Source organism: Manis pentadactyla, chromosome 9 (assembly GCF_030020395.1).
Source record: "Manis pentadactyla isolate mManPen7 chromosome 9, mManPen7.hap1, whole genome shotgun sequence".
Classification (NCBI taxonomy): Eukaryota; Metazoa; Chordata; class Mammalia; order Pholidota; family Manidae; genus Manis; species Manis pentadactyla.
The window spans coordinates 49324790-49339522 of NC_080027.1; the positions used below are offsets into that span (position 1 = coordinate 49324790).

Sequence of the window (14733 nt, forward strand, 5' to 3'; positions counted from 1 at the left end):
AGGGGATTGAGGGGTATTATGATTGGTACACATGGTGTGGGGGGGGTCACGGGAAAGACAAGCGTAGCACAGAGAAGGCAAGTAGTGACTCCGTGGCATCTTAGTACACTGATGGACAGTGACTTCAATGGGGTATGGGGGAGACTTGATAATATGAGTGAATGTAGTAACCACAATGTTTTTCATGTGAAACCTTCATAACAGTATATATCAATGATACCTTAACAAAAAAAAAAGAGTCAGGTTCTGAGTAAAGGCACTGCTGAGAGTCAGAGTGAGCCAATCTCAAACAAAAATCCTTCTGTGTATTAGACTGGACTAGTAGCAGAAGCAAAGTATCCTCACTGCAAGAGGAAATGTATTTATATATAGAAGAGGTATGAGGGTCCCTAAGAACAAATCATGTTCACTACAGACACCCTATAGAGTGTCAGAAAAGTAATAGAGGAAGGGGATTCACAAAGATAAGCTCTTTTTATTAAAATAATTCAATCTTTCATAATTTACTGAGGGCTAAATTTTGAGAATAAGCAGTAGAGACTTAATGACTCAGGAACACCTACATAGCTCTACCCCCCCAAAACCCAGACATGTGTCACAAGTCCTTTAAATCCTCAATTATTTAGATCTTTGGAAATCCAAACAATATTAGAAATATGACATCACAACCACAACTGTCCTATTGTCTCAGAAAACAACAACGAATTATTTGCCCAACACATACAGGGCACACATTCTGCAGGTCTGTCTATCAGAACTAAGGCCCATTTCTAAGAGCAACTTAAATACTGGTCAACTAGACAGTCTATTTTTGTCAATCTGCCCCAGGGAAGTATGATTCAGATAACTATAACAGATTTTTTTTTTAAGCCTGAATGCCTTACAAGTACTTCTAATAGGTTCTTTGTTTACTTACTCTGCTTTGACCAATCAAGAAACAGACATTTGTACTGCTGTCAGCCCGTTGTTACTACCTTGATGTGAACAACCCCAAATGAGGGATGTTTACCTTCAGATGCTATGAAGGAACCCCTGAACTCTCTGAAATGACTTAGAAAATTTTGTATGAAGCTATGTGCATTTTTCTGGGCAGAAAACACAATTCTCATCAGATTCTCAAAGGGTCTTTTGACCCAAAAAAATTAGAAACCACAGCTCTAAGTGTTTCTCCTAATTTGGGCAGGAAACAGTTGACCACTTACAGATTAACCTAAATGGGTGGTTTTCATACAGTCTAAAATAAAATATATGCCCTACTAACTGCTTTCTAGGGTGATGCTGAAATTAGGACAGCATTATTTTCTCTATTTCTATCATGAGAAGTCTATGCTGACTGGATGCAAAACTCTTTAAATGTACACAGACACATGAACAAGTTTAAAAAGAAATAATTCTTAAAATTTGTCTGAAGTCATCTGAAAATGTTCACGAAATTCTCAAAGTTGCCCACTCATAGTAAATGTATTACATCAGTGGAAAATGGTGATAGTTCTGAAAATGGTAGAGCAGATATGAAAAGAACTACCTGAGAAAGATCCAATATGGTCAAATCTCCACCTGGTTTACATTGAACTATGCAAAGCTTCTCCAGAACACAATGTTAGCTTAGATTCAAGCAAAATAAAAGTAATAATCATTTCCTAGGAAACTGCTCTGGGACACATTTGTTAAATCTATGTTTTGGAATAGATACACCAAATAAAAGGCATATTTCTATTTCTCAACTTAATCAGTAATCATTGCTGAGATACACTTACGAAGCTTTACATAAAATTTGAAGTTTAAAAAAAAAAGAGCTAAGGGCACTTTTATATCTGGTTCCTTGGAGGGAATGGGGAGGATAACTTAAATATCTGTGAAACTACAACTGAAAAAAATTGAATCTAGAATGATAGAGGTTCTGCTTCCAGTCACGTTAAAGCAGCTCCTATGAGACCAACTCTCTTGCAGACAACTATGAACTCTGAATATTTAGACCCCAATGCTTTTCCAATATTTGGCTGGCAGCAAGTTGACCTCAAGGCAGAGATTTGGAGGAGGCTTTTATCTGAGTAGTCCCCTCTCCAAAAGACCTTGAGATGCTGATGATACAGGGGAGAAACTATGCCTCCAGACACACTGTAATTTTCTGTAACCAGACCTCACCTATATAAACACAGAGCTTCCAATTAGCTTCTTGGTGCATTATTCTGAAATGTAAACTGCCAGAGATCATGAAGCATTTGGGAAAAGACTAAGATTAGACAAAGAAACCTTTTGCCCATCAATCAATCAATGCAACTTTGAGGAAACAGAAAATTATGCAGGAAAAAAAACTTCAAAAGCTCTATCACAGGGCCTAGAAGGAACAATAAGCACATCTAGCAATCAGATTGTGGTTTCTAATATGGTTCTCCAATAAGAAGAACGAGGGCTGCTTAGAGAAATGCCTGGTTCTTTAACTGGAGCAAAAAATATACAGCAGGAACCTAGAGCATCTTGTAATGCTAGAAAGTAAGGAAGTACTCAAAAAAACCCCACAATGATCTTTGGCATCTTCCAATAGTCAAAACTAGAATAATTTGAACAAACAAAGAAATTGAATTATAACGCAAAGTAGTTTTAAAAATCCATGAATATTAATATAAATAAATGATTAAATAAATAAATAGCATAGACAAATCTCCTGTACATAAGAATTCCAAATAATTTATGTAGATACTCTGCTCTCAAAGAAGTGAAAAGTAATTCCCCACTCTTTAAGTAGGAACTACTCATAGGAAAAAAGAATAACTTTACACTGGAGAAACTGGACAAACATACCAGGTGATTACGATTAATATTAACAGCTGTAACTCATGTTGACAGAATGTATGTAGCCTTGATACAATATGATTAGAATGGCACTTTACCTTTGTAGTCTTCCTCTCAAAAACCATAACCCCAGTCTAATTATGAGAAAAACATTAGACACATCTCAACCGAAGGACATTCTACAAAATAGCTAACCAGTATTTTCAAAACTGTCAGAGTCATAAAAAAGGAAAGTCTGAGAAATTGTTACAGCAAAAAGGAGCTTAAAGTGACATAACAACTCACTGTACTGTGGTATCCTGAGAAGAATCCTGGAACAGAAAGAGTATTAAGCAAAAGCTAAGGAAATCTGAATAAAGTATAAAGTCAATCTGGGAAGTCTAATACCCAAATAGTTGCATTCCATAAAGAGAGAAAGGAGAAAACAAAGGGGAAGATATTATCAATAAAATAATTCAACAAAATTTCCAGAAATGAAGGGCATGCATTTCTAAATTCAAAGTGCTCTCCAAATATCCAGTACTGTGGATAAAAGCAGATCCAATCTTTAATTAAAATAATGTAACAATATTGCTCATTGAGACAAATGCACCATACTAATATAAGATGTTACTATTATACAAAATTAATAAGCAGAAATCTGTCACATTCCTATATACTAACATTGAACTAGCAGAAAAAGAAATCAGGAAAACAACTCCATTTACAATCGCATCAAAAATAATAAAATACCTAGGAATAAACCTAACCAAGGAGGTGAAAGACTTTTACTCTGAAAACTATGACATTCACAAGAGAAATTATAGATGACACCAATAAATGGAAATACATCTCATGCTCTTGGACAGGAAGAATTAATACTGTTAAAATGGCCATCCTGCCCAAAGTAATCTACAGATTCAATGCAATACCTACCACAATTCCAACAGCATTCTTCAATGAACTAAAACAAATAGTTCTAAAATTCGTATGGAACCACAAAAGACCCCAAATAGCCAAAGCAATCCTGAGAAAGAACAACAAAGCTGGAGGTATTACACTCCATGATTTCAAACTATACTACAAAGTCACAGTAATCAAAGCAATTTGGTACTGGCACAAGAACAGACCCAATGGAATAGATCAATGAAACAGAATAGAGAGCCGAGATATAAAAACCACATATATATGGCCAATCAACAGATGATAAAGGAGTCATGGATATACAATGGGGAAAAGACAGCCTCTTCAACAACTGGTGCTGGGAAAACTGGATAACTACATGTAAAAGAATGAACTGTATTATTGTCTAACTCCATACACAAAAGTAAACTCAAAATGGATCAAAGACCTGAATGCAAGGCATGAAACCAAAAAACTCTTAGAAGAAAACATAGGCAAAAATCTCTTGAACATAAGCATGAGCAACATTTCCTGGACACATCTCCTCAGGGAAGGGAAACAAAATTAAAAATCAACAAGTGGGACTACATCAAGTTGAAAAGCTTCTGTACAACAAAGGACACCATCAGCAGAACAAAAAGGCATCCCACATATGGGAGAATATATTTGTAAATGACTCATCTGATAAGGGGTTCACATCCAAAATGTATAAAGAACTCATACACCACAACACCCAAAAAACAAACAATCCAATCAAAAAATGGGCAAAGGACCTGAACAGACACTTCTCTAAAAAAGAAATACAAATGGCTAACAGGCACATGAAAAGATGCTCCACATCACTAATCATCACAGAAATGCAAATTAAAACCACAGTGAGATATCACCTCACACCAGTTAGGATGGCCAACATCCAAAAGGCAAGAAACAACAAATGCTGGCAAGGATGTGGAGAAAGGGAAACACTCCTACATTGTTGGTAGGACTGCAAATTGGTGCAACTACTGTGGAAGGCAGTATGAAGGTTCCTCAAAAGCCTAAAAACAGAAATATTATTTGACCCAGGAATTCCACTCCGAGGAATTTACCCAAAGAAAACAAGATCCCTGATTCAAAGAGACATGTGTACCCCTATGTTTATCACTTCACTATTTGCAATTACCAAGATATGGAAGCAACCTAAGTGTCCATAACAAATGAATGATAAAGAAGATAAAGTACATATACACAATGAAATATTATTCAGCCATAAAAAGAAGATATCCTCCCATTTGCAATAACATAGATGGATCTAGATGGCATTATGTTCAGTGAAATAAGCCAGGTGGAGAAAGGCAAATATCAAATGATTTCACTTATTTGTGGAGTATAAAAACAAAGCAAAACAGAAGAAAAAAAAATAGCAGTAGACTCACAGACACAGAGAAGGGACTAGTAGTTACAAAGGGGGAGGGGCTGGGGAGAGTGGTGGAAGAGGGGATAAAGGGACACAATAATTTGCAATTACAATATAGATTCATCACAGGGATGGTAGTACAGCATGGAAAATACAGTTAATGATTCTGTAACATTTTACTATGTTGACAGATAGTGACCCCACTAGAGGGTGAGGATTTAATAATATGGGTAACTGTTGAACCACTGTGTTGTATATATTTGAAACCAACATAAGATTGAATATCAATACTTCAATTTCTTTTTAAATGTTACTATTAGGAGAAACTGGGTATGGAGTATATGAGAACTCCCTGTACTAACTTTGCAGCTCTTCTGTAAATCTAAACCTTCTAAAATAAGCTTATTATTTAAAGGGTTTCAAAAAGTATGTGCCATTTAAACAAAATGTCCAGAGTAAGCAAATCTATAGAGATAAAAAGTAGATTTATAGTTGTCTTCAGTGGAGGGATACAGAGTAACTTTATGGTACGTAAATTGTATCTCAATAAAGTTCTTAAAAAGACAGACAACAAGCTTATGGAAATCTAAAAGGTGCTCTGCCAAAACTGGAATTAACCAAGAAAGATGTACATATGGGATGCAGGAAACTAGATCATCACAAGAGAGAGGCAGAGGGTAACTCCAAGATAAAGTAAAGGGACATCCTAAGGTATCAGCTGTGCAGTAGGCCTAGCAAGTCATCAAACTGTTCAGACTGATGGAGCTAGGGCAGCACCTACAACTTGTTCAGATTCTCAAAGGGATTTTGTGAACCAAGAACTCCCATAAAACACAATTTTAAGGTATCCATTACAGGTTTCACCCAAGGGATAAACCATAGCAGACTCCTATAACAAAATGAACTTTGTAGATGTTGCAAATCTCAAAAAGAAGAAATGTAGAGTAATGAAGTAGATTAACACAGTTTTCCTGACTGGATATCTTCATGTAGAAATAAAAGGAAAGAAAGAAAATAGGGACACAGTTAAAGTGCTCCATGAATGTGACTTCTGATGAAACCTGACATCTTACTCTACAGAGCTTACGACAGCCTGAAGAGAGATGGTGGGTTTTTAAAAAATTTGTGACTGTGTCCTACCTACCTCAAAAAATAAAATGACATATGGTAAGAAAAATCATACAAGAAATTTAAATCAGAACAAAGAACATTTTAATAAAAGCAGCAAAGAAACAGATGTTCCTAAGCACCTTTGGCATAACTTTCTTATAAACTGCAAACAATTAGAATTTGCTTGCAATATACCGTATTTTTAAATAATTAAAAACAAAAAATTATGGAAAGAAATACACAAAATACTAAACATGGTCTTATTACTTCTGGAAGGTGGAAATTGCTAATTTATTCTTTATACTTTTCTGTATTTTCTGAATTTCCTACTGTGAGCAATATATGACCTCGATGATAAAGAAATTATACTAAAAAATATAATTTAATAACACATTTTTCTTGAGAGGAAAAGAAGAGATTTTTTAAACTAAAATTTAGAATACTAACTTAATTTCTGATTTCTATACTGCAACAATAGTTGACTTAAACACTATTAAAATACAAGGATGTAGGCTATAAAAAGTAACTTCTTGTTTATTTTCACCTAATTTAAAGATGAAACTAGAAGACTAACATGTCATGCTTTCCTACTAAGCCAAAGAAACATGAATCTGAAGTAATTATGCAATATTAACAAAATATTTGAAAACAAATATTCAAAATATTTGAAATGAACAAAATTTAAATTTAACTCAAAGCTATAAAACAACTGTAGGCATCCTGACTCATCATCTGCAAAGGGATTTGCACAGCTACATTACTCACTGACAGTGAAAAGAATACCATCATTCTCTGTCTTGTTACTAAAATCCCTTCAGGGAGGAAAAAGTATTTATGTCAAATTCATTATCCAACACTCCCTTATAGTGAAGAATCTACTAAAACTCTGGATTTAGTTTCCAACTTGAGGCAGCATTAGTCTCCCTTTCTAGATTATCACAAGTGAGTCAAATAGTATCCCCTTACAAGTAACATTTCAAGATAACAATGACCTCTTTTCCCAGACTTCTCCTCACCCACTGCTCCTTTTCTCTGTGTTTTTGCTGAGGTTTCTGAAGAAGAAAATACAGACCCTTTCCTCAAATCCCGTGCTATCAGAGTTTTCCATTTACCTACTTTAAGTCTTAAAAAATTAAAAGTATTCTTCCTCAAAAGGTCAATGTGGCATTTCACAAACAGAAGCTTCATATAATTATCCACACACTACTCTTTGCACATTTCCTCCTCTCTCTGTATAAAATGGAATGAGAAATCTTTGATGCAAAAGTAAAAGGAAAGAATATATGTACTACCTGGAATCCACTGAAACCACTTTCAAATATATTATTTCACTAAGCTTCATCAAAACCCTGAGAGATATTTTACAGATAAGGAAACTTGCTCTGAGATAAGTCATCCAATGAGTATGGGACAAAATGGGATTAGAAAACGCTCCAGACAACCTTATCTGATGTTCTTCTCATCTACTACACTAGAGTAGATGTCTTAGAACTTTAGAATTTAGAGCACTCAAGGAGAACAATTTTGGTGTAAGGAAAACTCCAAGAGTAAGTAATCATCATCAGAAGGCTAAAAAGCCATATAACAGAGCAGGTTCCTCTACAATACAGAGCAGTATCCCCAACCCACACACAGACCATAAGACAGCTCCTCCTTCTCCCTTCACCTAAAATCTCCTGGACCCTCTCACAGCACCAAGCAACATCAATCTCTCAGCTACCCCACCTCCAGCAGTCAGGACAAAGATGGTCCCTCAGAGACTTCCCTTGGTGTTGGAATGCTGGAGATCTAGGGAGAGTAACATATGAGGCTAAAATGGAGGGTGGGGAGGTATCAACATGCCAGTAAGTTAGCTTAGTAAGAGGAACATGCAGACATGAGGCTAAGGCCTTCTACCAGTCCTTGGAAGAAAACCAAGATCAAAAACCATCATTGTTGCCAAAGCTTCAGGTGAACAGCTACAGCTTCTTAGATCCCAAGGAACAAATGCCATATCAATTCTTTTCTCTCCACCTTCTCAATGTCCAGCATCATCTACACATCTCATGCTCTCATACCTGGATAGACTCTGCAAGTGAATCAGTTCCATTTAGATCAACAGCCCTACAAACACTAATCCTCCTTTTCCTAGAAAATCATTACATCTGCTAAATGCTAAACTGAGGACCCTAACAGAACAACTTAACAGTAGCAATTTTCCTGCAATTGAGTTATTAATAGAGGCAATTATGGAAGCTGACAGTCTTTAAGCTATTACAGTCAAATACCATCTTCTCTCTTCTTTCTCCTGCTATTTTTCATACAGTCTATCTTGTATATCCTTGGTTGTTCTACCTGTTATCCCAACTCTTTAACCCTAGTTTCCATTACTGTCCTCTGAATGGCATATGTTCTGGCAAATAGGATGACTTGATACTGCCTAAACATGCCCCACAGTTCTCTGCTCACCCTCTTTTTACCCATCCCCATTCACATCCTCCTGGTCTAAATCCTTCCTATCCTTACTTAGGACCTTTTTCAAATACCACCTTTATCGTGCAGATTTCTCTAATCACTGCCAACATGTGCAACTTTTCTCCTATCTAGTAACATGTACTGTCTAGCAAAGCTAAATAGCAGTATCATACTAAACTGTGAAATCACTGAAGACAAGATTTACAATTAATTCATTTCCATCCTTCCACCTGTTTCCAACGAAAACTCAATTCTTTTGAAGACAACAAAAAAATACTATCCTCTTCTCCAGACTGTTAACATGCCTTAAAACTTTGGTATGGGAGTCAGAAAATTAAACATTGAAAAGAGTCCAACCCAAAAAGTGACACCTTTGAAAGAAGCTCAACAAAACATGACATCATAAAAGCTGTAAAAAATATCCATAGCTTTTGATTTGATATATCCACTAAAATTCCACCCAAAAGACATGAGAAAAAAAAATAACACCCACTAAACTAGCACCCAAATAGCATTTTTTACAAGTTATTTCTCATAATAGAGCTATTTGCAACTGCAAGAAAAAGAAAAGCAAATGCTTAAGGAGAGGATAGTATGGTACATTATCAAGGCAGCAAATTACATGTAACCATTAAAGCAACATATGTAAGAAAAGAAAGAAAACTAAAAACACTCATTAATTACAATTGGGTTAAGGAGTCTAGATATAAACAATTTTTAGCAACTGTTCATTCTAGCATCTGTCATTTGAAGTAGGCAAAGAAAGAATTCTCTTTTAAGCAAATAGCATTGTAAAATGGAAAGACCTAGACTATACACTGCCTGTTCTACAAGTTAAAACCGTAACATCCAACACTGTAACTGGGAATGTTAATGCCCTTCCAACCTACTGCTTATAGGTCACAGTTTTTCCGATAAATCCTTTAGCTTATTAAGGACTCTAAAAATAGTCCTGTGTGATTATTTAGAACCCTTACAGAAACAGAAGGCATGCCCTGTCCTTTTTGAAGAAAACCTAAACCATATCTAAAGGAAGTAAAGGGAGAGCTCTTCAAAGGGAAGTGAGAAGCCTGGAATTCTAGGCCTGATTCAATACCAAGCCTTCTGCAAATCATATCTATCTTTCTGGGTTCCAGTTTCTCCTTCAGTAAGGCTCCTGCCAACTGCCCAGTCTCACCTCCTACCACCCCCTCTCTCCCTCTACACATTATCCACACTAACAAACTTGTAGTTCCTAAAATATGGCATGCCTTTTCATGCCTTCATTCTTTAGTGGATGTTAATCTCTACTGAGAATGATTTTCATACAGTTCTTTGCCTAATTAGCCATCTACATTTATTCAAGTGAGTGCTATCAAAGTTTATGATATTCCAACAATGTTGCCATTTCTGCATCTCCAAGTTCTTATAGACTCCTCTGTGAGAGTTATTGTCAGAGGCATTTACTCACCATGAAACAAATCTGCTCCTTGGATAGCAGTTTGTAAGATACGGTTTTCAGTTCCCTCAACCACCCTCACTCTTAGAACTGAAACCATACTCTAGGTGTGGTCTGACATTATTTAAAATGGGACTATCCAACTCTCTTTTTTGACAACCTCTATTAACACAAGCTAAAATCACAATTTTCTGTCAACTAAACCACATTTTTGCCACAAATCAAATCTGTAGCCAACTAAGTCTTACATTTTAGTGTTGGTATAAGCCTTATCTCCTTTCCAGACTTCTCCTTTTGCATCATCTGTTTCATCATACACCTCAAATCTATTATCCCTATGCATATCCTAATCATTCCCTTCAAAACATTTTCAAATCCAAAAATGGAAGCTGACAGCTATTCCTCCTCTTCTATCAGTCTACTCTCTTAGAAAAGAAAATATGGTTCATCTGACCTACATATTCTTAGTAGGCCCATGTTGCCTCTTAATAAATCAGTTTCTTTTTCTAAATCCTCACACTGTATCCTTAATAAACCATTTTAGATTTTTACTAGGAATATGTCAATCTCTTATCTTTTTCTCAGTCTTGAAAATATGTCTTTTGTGATAACCACATGACTCCTTAAAGGTTATTGACAGTGACCAAATGATCTCATCCCAAAATTCTTTCAAAACTCTGGACTATACTTTGTCTGGGTCAGGAGACTTGAATTCATTAAGAGGAATTAAATGTTCCCATATAAATGCTTAATGATCTTAGGTTTCAGTCTTCTCTTACCAATTCAGTTCTATCCTTTCCAATCTATAGACAAATTACTATGACAATGAGGTAGTTATAGCTTCTGGGGCTATTTCAGTCTTGGATATATTTTTTTCAAATGTGGTTTATTTGGGATTTCACATTCAGAGCAAATACCCTTCTTGAAGAAATATTTAACACAATGAAAGTTTCTTTCTTTCTTTTTTTTTTTTTTAGGTTCTTCAAAACAAATCCATAAAACTGTTAGAGGAAACACAGATGCTAATTATAACACAGTTCTTCTTACCACAGCAGCAAAAACTAAACTAGCCAATCTATTACAAAATGACACTAAAGAATTCTGAAAATGAATACACCTTGGCTACCAGAGAGAAAATTTGCAAGCCAAAAATTTTAATTCTCCCTCAAGGTGAAAATATTCCCATAATTCAACATATCAACCCATAAATATTTACTGAATGTGCAAGACACTTAATCAAAACAATTCACCCAAAATCTCAGATCATACTCACACCCTCTCAACAAATACAAGCTATAAATACAAGCACAGAGTAATGTTTTCTCCACTCAGCCACCAAGAGATAGAGAGCTTGTCTACCCCACCACATTCAGCCATTGTGCTATTATCACTATTATTCCACACTTAATTTATCAATCAATCTTGAATGAGTTCCTACTATGTGCACAGCTCTATGCTAAGTGCTATATGCTACAGAGGCATAAAAAGTGATCATTCAAAAACAATCCCTCCTGGAATTTATGAACACACTTGAATAAGCCTGTATGTCGTTCTCCATGCAGAGAGGCTTCACAAATCCAAAACAGCCTCTCCTGCAGAAGAAGCTAGGAAGGTACTGCAGCATATCCTGTGGTATATACACTGTAGTGGAAGAAACAAGACTTATAGACAGGCAAACCCAGACTCAATAGTAGTTCCACGTCTTGTTGAATTTTAAGTAAACCTGCCCAAGGTTTCTCTTGTACAACTCTGTTTTCTCATCTGTAATGTGAGGATAATAAAACCTACTTAATAGGCCTATTGAGTGACTAAGTGAGTTAACATATGTAAAGCATATGAGACATACCTGTATGGAACACAAGAGGTACTCAACAAATATTAGTTCCTTTCCTCCCCAAAAGGACACCCATACATGCAAGAGTCAACTCTACATCTTTAACCATGAAAACAAAACACAGAATGCCCTGAAAATTCCCCAGCTTCCCAAGAAAGAAGCCTCTAGTGCATGAAAGTGACAATATATCTGCTTCACAGAAAACAAACCAAAGCAGAGCCCAGAACAGCCAACATGGCTATACCAAGAACCCTGACATCTCCTTAAATCCAAATTTCAAACCACAGTTTTTAATAAGGGAGCACCCAACAGCCTCTTCTGCCCCAGTGCACAGATAGATTTAGGAATCTGGGAGCCTCCTGTTAGATTACTCTTAAAAACAGAAAAATTTTCTTTACCCTTAAGTCTTCTTACAGTAATAAATTATTTTGTTTCATTTTGTTTTATTTACAGTTTCCTAACCACTAAAATTTTACCAACTGGTACTAAATCAAAGCACAAAGACTAACATTTGTCTCACTAAATGGGTACTAAAAGCACTGTACTTGTCATATCAAAGCCTTGTTGTACTTCAGGCCCAGCTGTCAGAGCAATGGAAATGATTCTCTTTCACTCCAGAATGCTGAAAAATGGCACACACACACACTCATAACACAAAGTAGGGGAGCTTCTTTCAGGCAGGACAGACTGGTATTAGAGCATAGTGTTTAAGATTAGCTCTGGGATTCCAGATCTAAATGTGAGAAGTAAAACAATAAAGGAAACACTCAACACCTTTCTGACCCTGCTATAGCAAAGATGTCTTAAACAGAATATAAAAGGCACTAAACATAAAGAGAGAAACTGACAAACTGGACTATATTATAATTAAAAACTTTTGTTCCTCAAAAGTCAACATGAAGAGAATGACCAGGAAACACAAGATTACAAGGAGATAGATATTTGCAATATACATAACTGACAAAAAGATTCATATCTAAAACACACACAGAATTCCATTAAATTAATAAGAAAAAAAAAAGACCATCTAAAAGAAAAGTGGTTAAAAGACTTCAATACTTCTAAAAAGAGGTTATACAAATGTCTGATAAACTTTTGAGAAATCCTCACCTTCATTAGTCATCCAGAAAATACAAATCAAAGTGATGCAATATCACTACACAACCACCAGAGTATCTGAAGTCAAAGGAAGGAAAATGCCAAGTGTTGGTGAGGACAGGGAGCAACCTATACTCTCATGCACTGCAGGTAAGAATGTAAATTGATATAACCACTGTGGAAAACAGCATGGCGGTATCAACTAAAGGCGAGTGTATACCTATGACCCAGCAATTCCACTCCTAGGTAAAAAGTCAACAGATTAAAGGCCACATTCACAAAGAAGGCACACACAGGAATGTTCATAATGTATCACTATCATAATACTCAAATCTAGAAACTACCAACATGTCATCAATGGCAGAAGTAGAAGATAAACTGGTCCATTAACACAATGGAAATCTAGTTATACAGCAATGAAAATGAACAATCTAAAACAGTATGAATGAATATCTCATACATAATCTGTTACAAAAGAATCTGAAGATAAAGAGTACACACTGTATGGTTATATTTACATAAAGTACAAAGACAGGCAAAATTAATCTCTGCTGTTAGAAGCCAGAACGGTGGTTACTTTGGTGGGTGGGAGGGCAACAGTGACTAAAGGGGTATAAGGAAAAATTCTAGTGCTGGCAACATGAGTATGCTCATTTGTGAAAATATAACACAGTTGCACTTTGATATGTGCACTTCACTGTGTATATATATATTTATTTATTTCAATAAGGTTTAATTTTAAACTTCATTTTAAAATAAACTTAAATTAATATTTATATTAATTATTATATTTATAATACATGTTATAAACTTAAATTTTAAATAAAGCTTTAAAAAAAAGAGTAAACTCTAGATTCTGACAGATCTAAGTTTGAATTCCAGTCTTTCCACTTACTAGCTGTATAAACTTAGGCAAATTATCCTCACCTATAAAATAGGAATAATAATAGAACTTCCCTCATGTGATTGTTAACAAGCCCAAATGACACAATGTATGTAGTACTATTTACCCTATCCCCACTTCCCATCAATGTCAAAATTTTATTGAAAGTTAAGAATAAAAATGTTAGTAATGGCAAACATTATGGATACTTGCGATGTTCCAGGCACAGTTCCAAGCCATTTAATGTATTAATTCAACTAATCTTACAACAGCCTTATGAGACAGATTCTATTTCCTCCACTTTAAAGACAAGAAACTTAAATACAGGATCACACAAAGTAAACAAAAGAGCTGGGCTTCAAACCCAAATGACAGATATAACCTTTTGGCTACACTATCTGTTTTACTATCCCTGTACAGAACCCACCTTTAAGAGGGGGAGGGGGAATAAATATATATATTTATATACATATTATATATGCTACATATATATCTCTCTCTCACAAATTTTTACTTCTTTATCAATCTGCATGATTTGTCTACTATATCATGGAAAAAACAACATCCCAAATTCATGTCGCAACTCTGACACTAACCAGCTGTGAGAACTGACAAGTTGCTCAGAACCCTCCCAGCCACACTTTCTTCTTCTGTAAAAGGATAAGATTGGAAATTTGAACCAGCTTTTGCTTCTCTTCTTGTGAGACCTATATTGACAATTTTAAAAGAATACGGCACAAATACAAAGCCTAGCAATGAGAGTGATGATTATCGCCAACAATGACAGCGTATCTATTCCAAACATTGTGGTACCACTAAAGAAACTTTTTTTTTATAGATAAAAA

General features: G+C 35.5%; 1 protein-coding gene across 2 annotated transcripts in view; it reads right to left on the minus strand.

The window, feature by feature from the left end:
• Positions 1 to 14733, minus strand: part of DENND5A (DENN domain containing 5A) — a 97085-nt gene that overhangs the window by 71537 nt on the left and 10815 nt on the right. The gene's annotated exons all lie outside the window — the stretch shown is intronic.